General features: G+C 37.5%; 1 protein-coding gene and 1 pseudogene across 1 annotated transcript in view; one reads left to right on the top strand and one right to left on the bottom strand.

The window, feature by feature from the left end:
• Positions 1 to 15038, bottom strand: part of Tox (thymocyte selection associated high mobility group box) — a 356660-nt gene that overhangs the window by 258797 nt on the left and 82825 nt on the right. The gene's annotated exons all lie outside the window — the stretch shown is intronic.
• On the top strand, positions 8288 to 10299 carry LOC105743700 (annotated as a pseudogene).

Consider the following 15038-nt stretch of genomic DNA (forward strand, 5'->3'; position numbering starts at 1 on the left):
AAATTCTAAAGGTACTCCATTACTATGGCTTTCAATATTTGAGAATCCTGTGATAGCTATAAGTACTTATATGCTTTGTCTAGTCAATCCCCACATTTTACAGCTGGAAAAGTCCACTCAGGGATGTTAAGGGGTTTGTTCAAAGTGCCTCCACCACTCTACTGACAAAACTCATTATACTAGCTTCAGTCTATGGTTCTTTCCAATATAGGACAGAATGCTTTTTTTATATATTTAGTACAGGGTCTCAAGGTCTCACTACACAGATCAGACACATAGTGATTCTCCTGTTTTCAGCCTCCCAAGCACTGGGATTATAGGTGCGCACCACTACACCCAGTTTCAATGGCTGTTTCAGGACGCCCAGGGGCCAGGGACAGCACAGCATGCCAGGGATTGAACCCAGTACCTGTGCTCTGCCTAAGCAGGCACTTTAGTTTGCTGAGCTCTCTGGCTACCCCACCTCTTTTTGCTATAATGAATAATTTTTCATTATTTTAATTTCATGGAATTCCATGGAAATTTTCCAGGCTTAGAGAGTATTGCTAACTACCAACCTAAATTACTAGCTCTGTACAATCAAGAAGGTTGATTTTACTTCTCTGAAGCTTACATTTTCACCTACAAAACTGAGATAGCAATTTCAACTCCAACATGTACCACTGAGCACCAAATAAATGAGCTGCTGACTATCAGTAAAGTGCCATGTTCCTAAATGTTTATAGCTTTTTTTTTTTTTTTTTTTGGCGGAACTGGGGATTGAACTCAGGCCCTTGAACTTGCCAGGGAAGTGCTTATTCCACTGAGCCATCTCCCCAGTTCCTTATAGCTTTTTTTTGGCCAGGCTCAAAAAAGTACATGAGACCTGTCTGAACTCACTAAAACTACTTACTTCATTTAAGTTATGGAGAAATCATAGAAAATAATTCCATTTGCATATATGGAAACAAAGAACTTATAGTTTCTATTATAATCAAGAGAATACTTGGGCTGGCGTATGGTTCAGTGAGAGTTGTCACCTACTATAAAAGAAGTTCTAGGTTTGATACCCAGCACCAACAAATTATAAACCTCCCAAATTCTGCAGCTGCTATCCAGAACCTCACATAGAAGCATTTACCATGGCCTTGCTGACATTAGCAGATTGTCTGGATAGTTATGTTTCAGCTCTAGTTCAGAAAGGACAGATATCCTAAAGCACTGGAACCAAAGTATGGCCATCATCAAGAAGTAAATCAATAACAAATGCTGGAGAGGCTATGGGAGAAAAGGAACCCTTCCCCAGTGTTCATGGGAGTACAGACTGGTACAACCACTATGGCGATCAGCGTAGAGATTCTCCAAAAAGCTAGAATTAGAAGTCCCATTCAGAACAGGTATTCCCCTCCTGGGTATTTTTCCAAAGGAACTGGAAACTTCATACCACAATAATTTACTTGTATCCATGTTTATAACAGCACTATTTGTCATAGATAAATCTTGGGAAAAACCCAAATGCCCATCAACTAAGGAATGGATAAAAAAGATATGGTATTTTATATAATAGAGTATTATTAAGCTATAAAAAAGATAAAATTGAGGCTTTTATAAGCAAAGGGCTGCAATTAAAAGCCATACTCATAAGTGAAATAAATCAGACCCACATGTTCAAACATCATATTGTTCTGCTAGTGTAAGAATCTGAAAGAGTGAATAAAATATGAAAGGAACAATAGATACTATGAAAGGGAAAGAATCTGTTCAGAGAAAAGGAAAACCTGGGATGAGGAAAAGAACAAGAGAAAGATGGAAAAAATATATGAATGATATCTTACATAATTGTACTACTGGTTTCTGCTGATCTACTAAAAGGAATAGTTAATGATTAATTTTTTTTCTCCATTTTAATTTCTTACAACTCTTTTATTTATCAATTTTAGATAGAAATATTTCTGAAATAAAGTATGTGAGCATCACTTTTAGTATTTTTTTTCTTCTTCTTCTTGGTAAATTAGAATCTTGGATTGGAATACTAGTTAGTGCAATTTCTCATTGAATGATATTCTCAGGAGCTGCTAAGTAGGGGCATAGTATTAGAGTAAATCGCCCCAGAACTATTTTGCTTCATACTTCTTTGAAGTGAGTGTTTTTAAAGGTTTTTCAGGGTCCTCCCTGTATGTCAGTTGGTCTTGTTTTTGTGGTCAGCTAATAGCCTGACAGTAGCAGCCAGCAGCCCTCTTCACTGCTACTAAATACCATGAGCCAAGAAACTTTCCACCAACCCAGCTAGACTGTGTATAAATGGAGTTTCACATCACCCAAATTATGGTTCTTTTTACTGCTACATTTTAAAAATGAACTTCCACGTGCTTGACTTTATCTCTAAAGAAGAAAAAGAAGCAAGAACTCTAGAAAAATAGTCTTATAGAATTTAGAGTAACATGTCCAAAGATTCACTGTTTTAAAATTTAAAGATGCATGCCAATTTCAGAGTAGGTCCAACTGAGCCAAGTTTTCAATTAATGGGCTTATTAGAAGTAATATAAAGTATATTTAATTATTGACTGTTGACAGAAAGCATTAGTAGCCACACAAATCCCTTTGATTTAAAGATTTTATAGCTAGACTTTCACCACAAAATCCTTCAAGTGGTACAAAGAAAATATTATCTCCATATTTATATATGAATATGTTTATCTTTGTATTCTTTGCTATGAAATATACATTTTTTGCAATAAAGCAAAAAGTTCAGCAACATGGTTTCTAGTGAATTTTCAGAAAATGCTCATAGATACATGATACAATAGGTACTTGACTTGAACTGAGAAGTTCCAGGTCCCTCCCCTAACAGACCTCAATAGTAGCAAAAGCTAAGTATCTCTCAGGATCTGTAGTCACTCAGTATTTATCTATAAGACTTATATTATTGATAAGATGATTGCACAGAGTAAAGATTATCCTCTTAAGTGACACTTCTTTGTGATATGCATATATTTGAAACGTGTATGTTTCCAAAAACAAACAAAAAAAGAAATACAGAAGTGGTATATTTATTTGAGTTCAATGAATCTGCTGCCTACTTATTTAACTTATTTAGCTTAAGATGTACTGAATAGCTTAGCAGACTAAGGTCCTAACCCAGAGGTATTGAATGATTCTCCAAATAGGAAAGCAACACTCACACACAAATAAGGTGGCAAAACCTACATTCCTAGCTATGCACACAGGACCTTCATAACACAATCCTGACCTGGGTACTGGCCTTTTAATTACTACTGTAGTCCTATTGATGCTACATTTTAAACATACCAACTTGTCCACTATGACCAACTAAGATCAAATACACTTCCGTGGTTTCTCTGGTTCACATTGTCCATCTGCCCTCTTCCCCTGGTGATTCCCTTCTTCAAGGTCCAGCTCACCTATCATTTTTCTGTCCTCAGCTGCATCCCCTACGCACTCATCCTCAGCACCATTTCTGCACTCATCACACTGCATCAACAGCTTGGGCCCCAGGAGGACTTTCCTGATTAGGTGTGCACTGCAAAGGTGAGGCCTTGTGTTGCTCCCATTTAACTCTAGGCCTAGTGGAGTTTCAGGTAAGAAGTAAGTGCTCAAAACACTGACTAAATAGAATTAAATTGATTGTGAGAAATGTGACAAAAGAATGCCACAGATGCTCAGAACTATAGCTCTATCAAGGAAACTTGTTTCCCTCTAAATTTTATTTAAATTCATTCAGTCAGTTATCCATTAAGCTATAGAGTCAAGATTAAGCCAAAGAGTCAAGACAGAAATTGTAGTATCTGTGTATTTTTTAATGTGTCCTTTTCTTGGTACTGTCCTTCTTTCCCTATCTCTCTCCTCCTCCTTCCCTTTCCTTCCCTTCTATTCCCTCTTCTCCCTTCCTCCCTTTTCTTCCCTTCCCCTTACTTCACCCTGTCCTTTTCCATCTCTCTCCTTTGTGAAATAGGCTTTCACTATGTTTTCCTGGCAGATATTAAATCCAGAGTTCAAGCAACCTTCGTGTCTTAGCCTCCTGAGAATCTAGAATGGCAAGCATGGTACACTTATTGTGTCCACCCAGCCAGGACAGTGGATGGTTCTGTCATAGTGATGCCTTACGCAGAGTCTCAGTACTGCAGCATCTTAAAGGACATGTTTAGCAACCAGCAAAGTCACAGACTAATGAAAGCTTCAGAGGAATACATAAGATAAGCAATAGATGTATGAAATCCAGCATGCTATGAATATAAATACCTTACTTTTAAAAATAATAAAAAGGGAGGGAGTGAAGATTCTACTGGTTACTGTATTGGACTGCAGTACTTCTCCACGTAGCCTCACAGCAACATGCTATAGAGATTCTGCAAAGACTTCTTTCAATCTGGTAAATGAGGTAATTCTCCTTGGAAATCTGAGTTTAGATAAGAAAGATGCAAGATCTAGAATCCACTATTATTGTCAACCCCATAAGACTGTAACCCGTGGTCACTGAGAAGCACAATTAACAGGACTTGCCATTTGAGTGACATTCAGGTACCTTGTACTAGATAGAGAGATTCAATTTTGAGGTTGTGAGAAAGAAATGTTCCACTGAAATCCCAATATTTCGCAAATCTTAGTTTTTGTCTCCAGTGCACCAGGAGTGGGAAATATTTGGACGCAAAATTTCCTTTGAAATGAGATAATTTAACACATGTCTATAGAACTGCTGCAAAACAAAACAAAACAAAAAACCTCTCAGGAAAGGGGTGCATGTCCCTATGTGGATGACAGAATGGGAGTTCTGGGGAGGAGACAGAGATGGGAGGCTGACTGCTGAAGGCTTTAATGATGCTCAAAATGCACCAGCTAGTTATCATTTTCATCTTTGCACTTCCTTGTGGTTTCACCCTGGCTAAGAAAATAGACTGGGTGCAACCTATACAGAAAATGATTCTGGCTTATGATTCAATATTCAAGTTACATCCAGATTGTTCAGTCCCATGCCCTGGGATACTTCTAGTTAGTAAAACACTGTGTTACAAAGAATTCCCCAGATGTATACACATACAAAATCTTCACTATGCAGAAATACTTACCAAACAGATATTAGAATTATAGACCATGAAATTGCACTTCAGATCAAAAATTGTCATTTTTTGCAAGTTGCAGACTTCTTTATTTTGCAGATTATTTTCTTTGTTTCTGAACTAGGCATATGAAATGCATTTTATGCAATATGAAAAAGTCACATTTTAATTACTTAAATGTTATGTAAATATGGAATATTTTCTCCTTAAAAACCAGCCTTTCTGTATAACAGCATAACTGATGTGAGTCTAAGTACCTTTCTAAAATATTCTTGATTTGTTGTATGGATTTATATCTTTTCATGTCCCCTATCATCATTAGGCCAATTATGAAGGAATTATTACCTTTTGCTCAATCTGATTTTTTATGGACTTCACTGAAATTGTCTCATCACTCAGAGCACACTCATGAGATTGGTCCACTGCCCAGAAGTGCACAGAGAATATTCCTGGTGAACTCTCATTAGCTTCCGCCCCATTAGGAGTCACTCTCACATATATGGTCCTCATCAAGACAGGAATATAAAATACTTTGTGTCTGTACATGGTGTGGTAACGGATCCTGTCTTGTGCCACTGTGATCTGCCACTCTTTACTCCCATGGCTGTTAGCCAGTTGAAGATAGGAAAGCCTCATCTCTGCTATCCCATGTGAATTATTAAGCACTAACTCCCCAACATCAAGTCTTACAACACTGTGTTCAAAGCAGAAACATCTTTGAAATCTTTCGAAGCATAACTTCATAAATAGATAATACACTGTGCATTAGAATTAACCATGTGGATTTGTATCTGTTAGTAGGCTTTATTTGTGTAAAGTAGCAATGAGCTCTCTTTAATAAGAAAGTCCTCTTAATACTGCTAATCAAAATATTTTTAAATCTGTTATAAATACAGCAGCAAGTGCTTGATCTAATTATGCATAATTTGTAAGTTTTTCTTTTGAAATATATTTGTAAATATTCTAAGCACATATTTGCAACTATTAATCTAAAACTGATGGCTATAATAAGAACTGTAAGTGAAATGTTCTTTGTTTAGAAATGTAATTTAGAAAAAGGGTTATTTTACAAAGGCTTGGAAACTACACTTTTTATCCTCTTAGACACAAAAAATAGATTTTGTGAAAAAAAGACACGATGTATGTTTCCAGCTAATAAATGAATGGAGTTAGGGAAATATAAATATTGGATATTTATGTGTATATAACTTATGAACACTTTTAAAAATAACAAGAGAGATGCAATACCAGAAACGTAAAGTAGATCATTTCATTTTAGTCTAACATTCGTCAAAGCAATGAAAAGACCTTCTGAAAGAACTGTCCTACACTTAGGTTTGAACAATAGCAAATTTCATAGCAGGACCACATAGTCTGATCTATCCTTGAAAGCTGTACTGAAAAGACAGCTCCTTATACACCAAAGCTTATAAACATAACTTTAGGAAAATTTTGCTAATCATAATTTATTTTTTAAATTATTTTTCATTATTATTCTCATGTTTAACTTGATTAGCAAACACCTTTGCAAACCTTGAGGTTCACAATGTTGTAAAACTGTGAACTGAGGCTTTAGAAGAAAATACAAATAGATAATTGCTCGTTCGGGGGCAGAATGTTTTATAACTAAAGTACTTTCCCCTGCAGGGAATCATACTGTCATTTGTTTTTATTTTCAGAATGAAAATAAATGGAACTATAATTCCTGAGGGCAAGAGTGACTTCAGTCTATTTCTTTTCCTCTACACTCTCTCCTCATTTTTAGTTAGATGGAATATAGATATAGTCCCCACCCCACCCCCACCTCCATGACTTTCACTGCTGCAAAATGTATTCACTCACTGTACAGTAATTAACAGCTCTTGACTGGAAAACTGCCAGCATGTACAACGTGACACTCTTCCTTTGAACACTAACAAAGTGCATAAGTAATTTATGTTGGATTAAATATCCCTAACAGGGACCCTTAAGTAACCCAATCACTTTAAACAGGCTCCACATGCATGCTCCTGTACAGGGAAATGTCAGACAGTGATAACCCACTAATAGCACAATTCTAACTATATTCCAGCCATTAGTGTTTTATGACATCAATTCTCATTAAACCTGGCAAGGAAAAAGATACTAATGTTTCCCAATTTTACAGCCAAGGTGCAGGAGAAATGGATAAAATGTAGACAGGTGCTGTCTCCCAAAAAGGATTAACATTTTTTAAAATGTGGTAGCAATTTTCTGTTAGTACCTTTGTTTGCATTGAAAGAGAGACAACAAAGAGGTAATGGCTACAAGGACCTCGGTGGAATCCAGCCAAGAGTGAAAGAAAAGACTGGTATTTCAGCCATTGTGCTCACTGCTAAAGCACTGTGCCAACTCATCTTCCAACCCATTATATGAAATTTAATTTAACCTGCTATGCAATTAATTCAGATGTTCAGCCTATTTTTCTCATGGCAGAATCCCTCACACAATGCCTTATTTAAATATTAATCAGTCCTCTTTCAATTAGGACTAATTTGCTTCACAGGGTTTCTCTCATCTTCTGATTGCAGGAAAATGGAGGTAACTTGCAACGTTTGAGGATAATTAACATGGTATTTTTATAATACTGATACATCAAATGGGACCTTAATGAACCCCGCTGATTCCATTTAGTAAAGCATGCCTCAAAGTTATAATCAAGAGGAAAGCCATTGCCATCTGTTTAAAATACTAAGGAGCACAATTTAAACACAAAATGCTTATTTCTCTAAACTGTCTATTGTAAAGGTCTGCAAGTCATTTTTCTATGCAAACTAAGTGCACAGTGTTTTAATTTGAACCTTTTATTGCTCATACACAAAACAGTGACATCTTAAGATGTAGGGGCCCCATTTAATTAAATGTTGACAACCACAGGAATAAGTAATATTTGTTAATGTAACTTTTTTAAAACAAGCTGCAGTTACTGCTAAAGCAACAGTAGTAAGTGATAGTAATTTGTATGTTTCTAATGATTCTAATGTTTCACAGCCTTCTGTTTAATATTTCAAAAATGATTCTCTAACAAAAGTAACCAAAGCACTATGAAATGGAAAAACATAAGTATATGCTGTTCATTTGCTGCCTCTAACGTCACAAAGTAAACAGGTTAACATTTACACATGGCCAGTTGTTCACAAAGTGTTCCATCTGCTTCCAGGCAGGGTGAAGGTCAGTGTTTAAGGCTTTGAGTTGTTCCACAGTTCCTTAGTAACATGGGGGTGACTGAAGCTATTGGCTCCCAAGGTCATTATCAAAGCACTCAACATGCTCCAATGGTAATAAAACATGATTGATAACGGATCGCTTATTTACAATGTTTAAACTATTGCCACAAGGATTTCCTCTGTTAACTTTTGAAAAGGTAGGCATTACCTATGTGCTTAAAAGAAGAATCAGGAGCGCCACTCATTTTCTTTAGAAAGCCACCCTACATGTCAGGTCATCACGGAAGGCACACCATGGGCCAGAATTTCATTTGAAAAACAAATCCAAGTATTTGACATGAAATACCACGTTCACATTAATTGCCAGTCAACGGAGAGTATTGGGTGTCTAAGAAGTATTTACCATAGGCAAAGAAGAAATTATAGTATCAGGGGCACAAAGACAAAGGCAAGTCACTACTTAAGGCCACTCAAGAGTGGGAAGTCATCCCAGTTAGCCATTACAAATGAGCAAGAGAGGCAGTGGGCATAGAAGGCACAAAAGAAGGACAAGATTAACTAGACTGGAGAGAAGGGGTTAGGCTGAGACACACCAGGAAGGAAAGATCCCTAGCTAAAATTTTATTTCATGAGTAAGAACATAGTGAAACTCTGTATTTGTTACAAAGTTGAAAAACTTCCTGGATGCTACCTGTAAGCTCTTGGCATGCACTGTGGTGTCTGTCCACACATCACAAACATTAAACACAAATCAACCATTCATTGATTTTAATGTGACAAAAGGGCTCACCTCACAAATATCCAACTGAACAAACACAAGCATCCAAGCAATATCTGATTACTAAGCATAAACTAGTGAGCAAAAAGTGGTATGAGCTTGTCCTTTTGAGGACAGTAGGGAGAGACAGGTGATTCCAAAGATAGAAAAATGAATGTCTTTTAGTCACACAAGTTCATAGAGAATCTTATTCTAGGTGTAAGAACAGACAAAATTAATGGTTGGTTTGGACTGTGCAGTCAAGGAAGGCCTCTCTGAGGAGAGGTTATGCAGGTAAAAGACCAGATGACAAACAGTCAGTCTTAAGAAAGACTACAAGCCTCAGAGGGCAGCTTGGGTATGAATAAACTGGAGAGAAATATAAAATGGGATTGAAGAGATGGCCAATGGCCTTGAGTTCATGAAAAGAAATAAGATCCTCCTCTCAAGTATAATGGGAATAATTTGAGAGGTAAATGTAAATCAGTGACCTCAACTGATTGTCTAAATGGAGGAGGAAGTATAAGAGAAAAAGCAAGAAGCTCATTAGCAAGCTATTACAGCAATTGTATGTGATGTCTAGACAGGGAATGTCAGAGATGGAGAAACATATGCTCTAAATATGGTAGAAAAAAGGAGAAGTTAGGAGCTGGGGCCCTGGCACCAAGAAGAAGGAAAGGAACACTGGGGTACAAGTGGGGGCAGCGTAGAGAAATAAGAACTAGAATGGAAGGGAACCCTGGAGAGGTGGGAAGAGAGTGCCCAGGGCAGCCTGGCATGGGACAGTGCCAGGGACTGGAAGGGCCAGAGTCAGGAGCAGGTGTTGTGTGATGAATACTCTACAGGGAAAGAGAAAAGCACTCCAGGAGTAAAAAGTGTGCCTCCAAAGTGTAAGTGCCACCTAAGTGATGATGGTGTCACTGGTTCTGTGCAAAGTGAAAGGAGAAATCTTTTGACAGGTGATTCAGATGAAGAAGAGGACTCTTTTCTAAGGGGACCATGTGGACCAAGATTTGGACCTAGAGATGATAAAATCAAGCAAGTTCAGAATCAAGTGGATGAAGTTACTGATGTCATGCAAGAAAATATCATAAAGGTAATTGAAACAGGGGAGAGACCAGATGAACTACAGGACAAGTCAGAAAGCTTATCGAACAATGCAACTGCTTCTAGCAACAGATCCAAACAACTTCGAAGGCAGATGTGATGATGCAGACGCAAATAAAAAGCCATCATGGCTTTGGTTGCTGCTGTCCTTTTGTTCATGATCATCATTCTTACAGTTGTAAAATACAGTACTTGATCTGGTGATAGAGTTCCTCATTAAACAAGATCTTGGACATTATTATTAATAATAGACTGCAACATAATTCCAAAACTTTTTTCAAGAAACTAAGAGGCAAGTATCACTTTAAATTGGAGCACTGAGAATGTCCAATTATTTTCTTCCCTTCCAATAAAATGTACTTTGAATAAATGCATAAAGCAAAGACAGCTATTTTGCTGTATTCCAAGAATCTAATTTGTGTTTTTTTTAGTATAGGGTCTACAGGGTCTCACTATACAGATAGGACTCATAATGATTCCAAGGATCTAATTTGAAACTAGATTCTTGCTAGTTCATTATTTGTGTAGACAGTCAGACATTGAATGACAATATTTCACACTAATATTTTAGTGGCATAAGTTGTTGCATTATTGCACAAAGATGGGGGCCAGGCTAGGGGTCTGAAAGCCTATACAGAGAACCAAGTCATTATGCTAAAGAAGAACGAGAGCCATTCCACCAGTGCTGCCAGGATGTCATTCATTTTATAGTATGATTGCTTTGTAAGCAGGTTCCATATGTGTGTGAGTGTAATACACTGAATGTTTCTGCCTTTGACTATAACTAAAGACATTCCAATAAACCTATTTTCCCTGTATAAGGGAAAGTGAACTAATATTCTGCCATTTGGACTCTAGAAATGGAATATTTAAACAATGTGGGAAATATAGCATGATACCATAAAACTGAAGATAATAAAACTGCTGGAGAATTTTTTAAAAAGGGGAGAAGCTAAAGTAATTCTGAGGGTGTTAAATTAAGTAACAGAACAACCATTTCTGAGGTAGAGACATGGGAGAAGGAAAAGAAAAAATCTAGAAATTCTCTCTCTCTCTCTCTCTCTCTCTCTCTCTCTCTCTCTCTCTCTCTTAATGTTTCAAAGACAGTATCTTGCTGTACAGTTCATGCTGGTCTTAAACTCCCTATATAACCAAAGCTGGGCTAGAATTCATGGGTATCTTCCTGCCTCAGCCTCCTGAATGTTGAGATTATAGCCACGGGCCAACTACGCCATATTTAGTGTTAGTATTTTACTTTATAATTACCATTATATTTATATTAGATTATTTAGTTCATATTTAATACTATTTGTGAAAACAAACAAATTTTTTTGGCTTTGGCAATAGATACTGTTTCTAAAAGCACCCCACACAGCTGGAAATGGTCAGAACCTTTGCTAATGCGATGGACACTCAGTGCACTGCTCTTCCCAGGTCTGGCCCTCTAGATACCATCACTACTTTCTTTAATAATGAAAGCTAACACTATGGTTCCTCAGTGAGTGTGAGGCACTATGCTCAGTGGTTAAGTTAAGGTTCACAGAAACCCTACGAGGTACATACTATCCCAATTATAAACTAGATGATAAACTGAGGCTGAGAGAAGATATAATTCAGGTTTGTGTCTCTCTTAAGAAAATTATCCTGATGAGGGTGAAGACATGGCTCGAGCCTGCCTCTCTATGTTCTCTAAGGGCTGGCTAAGAGAACAATGCCCAATTACTGTTGACTGGGTCCAGATTTCATGTATCCAAAATGAAAACTTTCTGTAAATGGATGGTGGTGATAGCCACCCAGCAATGTGAAAGTATTAACGCCCCTGAAATGCACACTTAACACTGGATTAAGTGGTAAATTTTATGTTATATACATTTTACCATGACAACATATATATTTTTAAGATTACTGCCCAGTCTCTACTACTGCAAGAAAAGAAAGGTGAAGTGGTTATTTTACCAGTCACAAACATAAATGTAATGAGTTAGGAGAAGCTTTCAGAGAGAAAAGGAGACTTATCCAACTAGGGGAGTCATGATGCTTACCCAATATCTCCACCACATCAGTGGAAGGAAACTACTCAGAACAGAACCAATCCTAGGACATGTGTGAAGATTGTGCTCAAGGAAGGCTGTTTCACCTCATTAAAGTTTAGTCCACTGGGTGGGGAGATAGCTCAGTGGCATAAAGGCCTACCTGGCAAGTGTGAGGTCCTGAATTCTATCCCCAGTACTACAAACAAACAAACAAACAAACAAACAAACAAACAAAAAACCCAAACTGTCCATGCAGTGTGTTTCCTAGCAAAGGAAGAGCAGGATGGAGTAGATTCAGGATCTCAGCAAATTAGTCCCTCTCAGCCTTATTTTTCTAGTAGTTTCTCAGGTGCTCCTGTCCTTTCAGACTGAAATCCTGAAAATCCTCAGGGAAATGCACTGAAAAAAAATGATCTCAAGTAAAACTGTGAAAGCAGCGACGATCTTGAGCTGTATATTCTATCTATGAAGGGATATTGTAGGTGTCTGTCACACCTGCAGCCTCAGACAGACAGAGGCCTGATGCTCAGAAACGCTTCCTGTAATGCCCCCAAGTTCTTGAAGGGCTCCCAGCTAATTACTTATCCCTCACAGCTGAGAGATTTTATCTTTCTCACAGTTTAAAGATGGAACAGCTGCCAACAGGGCAAAACGATCATTAATAAGTTAACTGTTACCAGATAAGATTGAAATCTATGCCAGTCCTATTTTAAGTAATCCCTATGATAATTTACTAAGTAAACTGCTGCCAACATATAAACTGTGACGCAGGGTGAAGAGGTTAGGTTTGGTTCCACTGCAGCTCAACTGGAGTTAAAGCTAACACGAGTGTCCTACCTTGTCCTGCTCTGCTCCGACACCCCCCATGACCCACAAAGAGTAGCATATAATAGTTAACTTGCCTTAAAAATGAAACCAATGTTTTATACTGCTTCCCATAACCTTAAGAAATACAGCTGAGCAGTCTGGAACTGTGGAAACTATCGTGAAGAGGCCAGACCGCTGTTCATTGCGGAAGAAGGTGAGGGAGAGAGATGAAAAAGTTCTTTACACCGGCAGTTTAAGCAGATCTAAAGATGAATTTCTAAACCACAGTCCACCTCAGCCTCACCAGTTTACCCCCATCCTATTCTACATTCGTATTTTTAGAGTAACAGAAGATGTAAGTTAGAGAATGAAAAGGTGCTAATAGTTCAACCAATAAGGAGTTATTATTACACATCAGATACAGAGCTTCCACCGTGCACTCATTTTTATTCCGCAGAGGCAGGAGTGACTATACTCTCCATCTTCTACAGGAATAAATTCAGACACAAATGTGTTATGAAATAGCTGAAAGAGGAGGGAAGGGAGAAAGGTGACAGGGAACCTGGGGGAGGCTTAATGCAGAGGCTTCAATCCTCCTAATTCCTAGGGGAGAGAACAGCAGGGAGAAAAGTGTGGCACCCCCACCACCCAACGAACTAGACCTTGTAATGCCTCAAGCTTACCATGAATACCATCTTCACAGACTACTACAAACTCTTCATTAGCCTACTCTACTATTAATAATTACATAATTGCCTGCTTAAGGTTTAGCTGAAAAAACACACAGATATATTTAAAATTATATATATATATATATATATATATAACTAAGAGATACACAGCAGTCTTACCTTCTCCATGCTATCTTTGTGGTTTCAGTTACTTATGGTCAACCACTATCTAAAAATACTATACTGAAGATTTTAGAAAAAACAACTTATAAGTTTTGAATAACTTATATTATACTACATTGCTATATTTTGTTTTATTACTTATAATCATGAATCTCTTACTGTGCTCAATTTATAGGTTAATCTTTACTCTAAGTATTTATATAGAGAAGAAACTGCATATACAGGGTTCAGTGCCAGTGATGGTTTCATACATTCCCTGGTACTCTTGGTATTTATACCATATGGATAATGGGGGACTAATGTATGGTAAAAATATTCTGAGAAGGCTACTAGCACAGACAAGTTTAATGTCTGCTTCAACTCATATTTCTGAGTGTTCATTCAACCCACCCATGGCTCCACTGAAAGTGTTATGGAATGCTCTCTACCTGTTACTCTCTAGCCAGTTTTCCTCTTATTCCATCCTCTGTAGAAACTAATAGGTTATTACTATCCATAAAAACAGGAACCCATATGTTCAGTCTAATAAAACAATAGATTTCTATTGCTAAGCAACAGAAACATGCGTAGAAGGAAAACTAGAATCAAGAATTTACCGTAAGGTATGGTAACTATAATAAAATAGTAATTCTCAGATTATGTTTAGCTTTTATTCCTACTTTGCATTTGCTTAGGCAAACAAATAGAAGTATGCATTCCGTGGCTCACATGTAATCTCTTAGAACCTACAAAGTGCTACTTTTCCATTATTTATTCATTTACCCAACAAAGCAATCAGTGAAATACATGGTGTGCTGAGGGTGCTTGGTTTTGAGGCTCAAAAGCCCAAAATGGCATGTCAGGAATTGTTTTCTTTAGATCAGTAATAATTGCAACATTTGTGACAATAATCATGATAACAATAATGGTGAACAAACAATGATGATGCAAACAAAGACACTGAGGCCAACTATAGCTACAGGGTTACCTTACGCCCCACAATAGGTGCCATTGCAGTTATTTTAGGTCTATGAACTCACTGAGGCACTGAAACAATATTTGGGGGCAGTATACAGTTGCTATGCTGAGTGTCCCCAAAACATTAAGACCAAATAGATGATGAAGCTGGGACTATAGTTCAGTGGCACAGCACCAACCTGGCAAGCATAAGGTGCTAAGTTTGATTCTTAGTACAAAAAAACAGAAAGAAAGAAAGAAAGAAAGAAAGAAAGAAAGAGAGAGAGAGAGAGAGAGAGAGAGAG

This window comes from Octodon degus, unplaced genomic scaffold (assembly GCF_000260255.1).
Source record: "Octodon degus isolate 3935 unplaced genomic scaffold, OctDeg1.0 scaffold00152, whole genome shotgun sequence".
NCBI classification, from domain to species: domain Eukaryota; kingdom Metazoa; phylum Chordata; class Mammalia; order Rodentia; family Octodontidae; genus Octodon; species Octodon degus.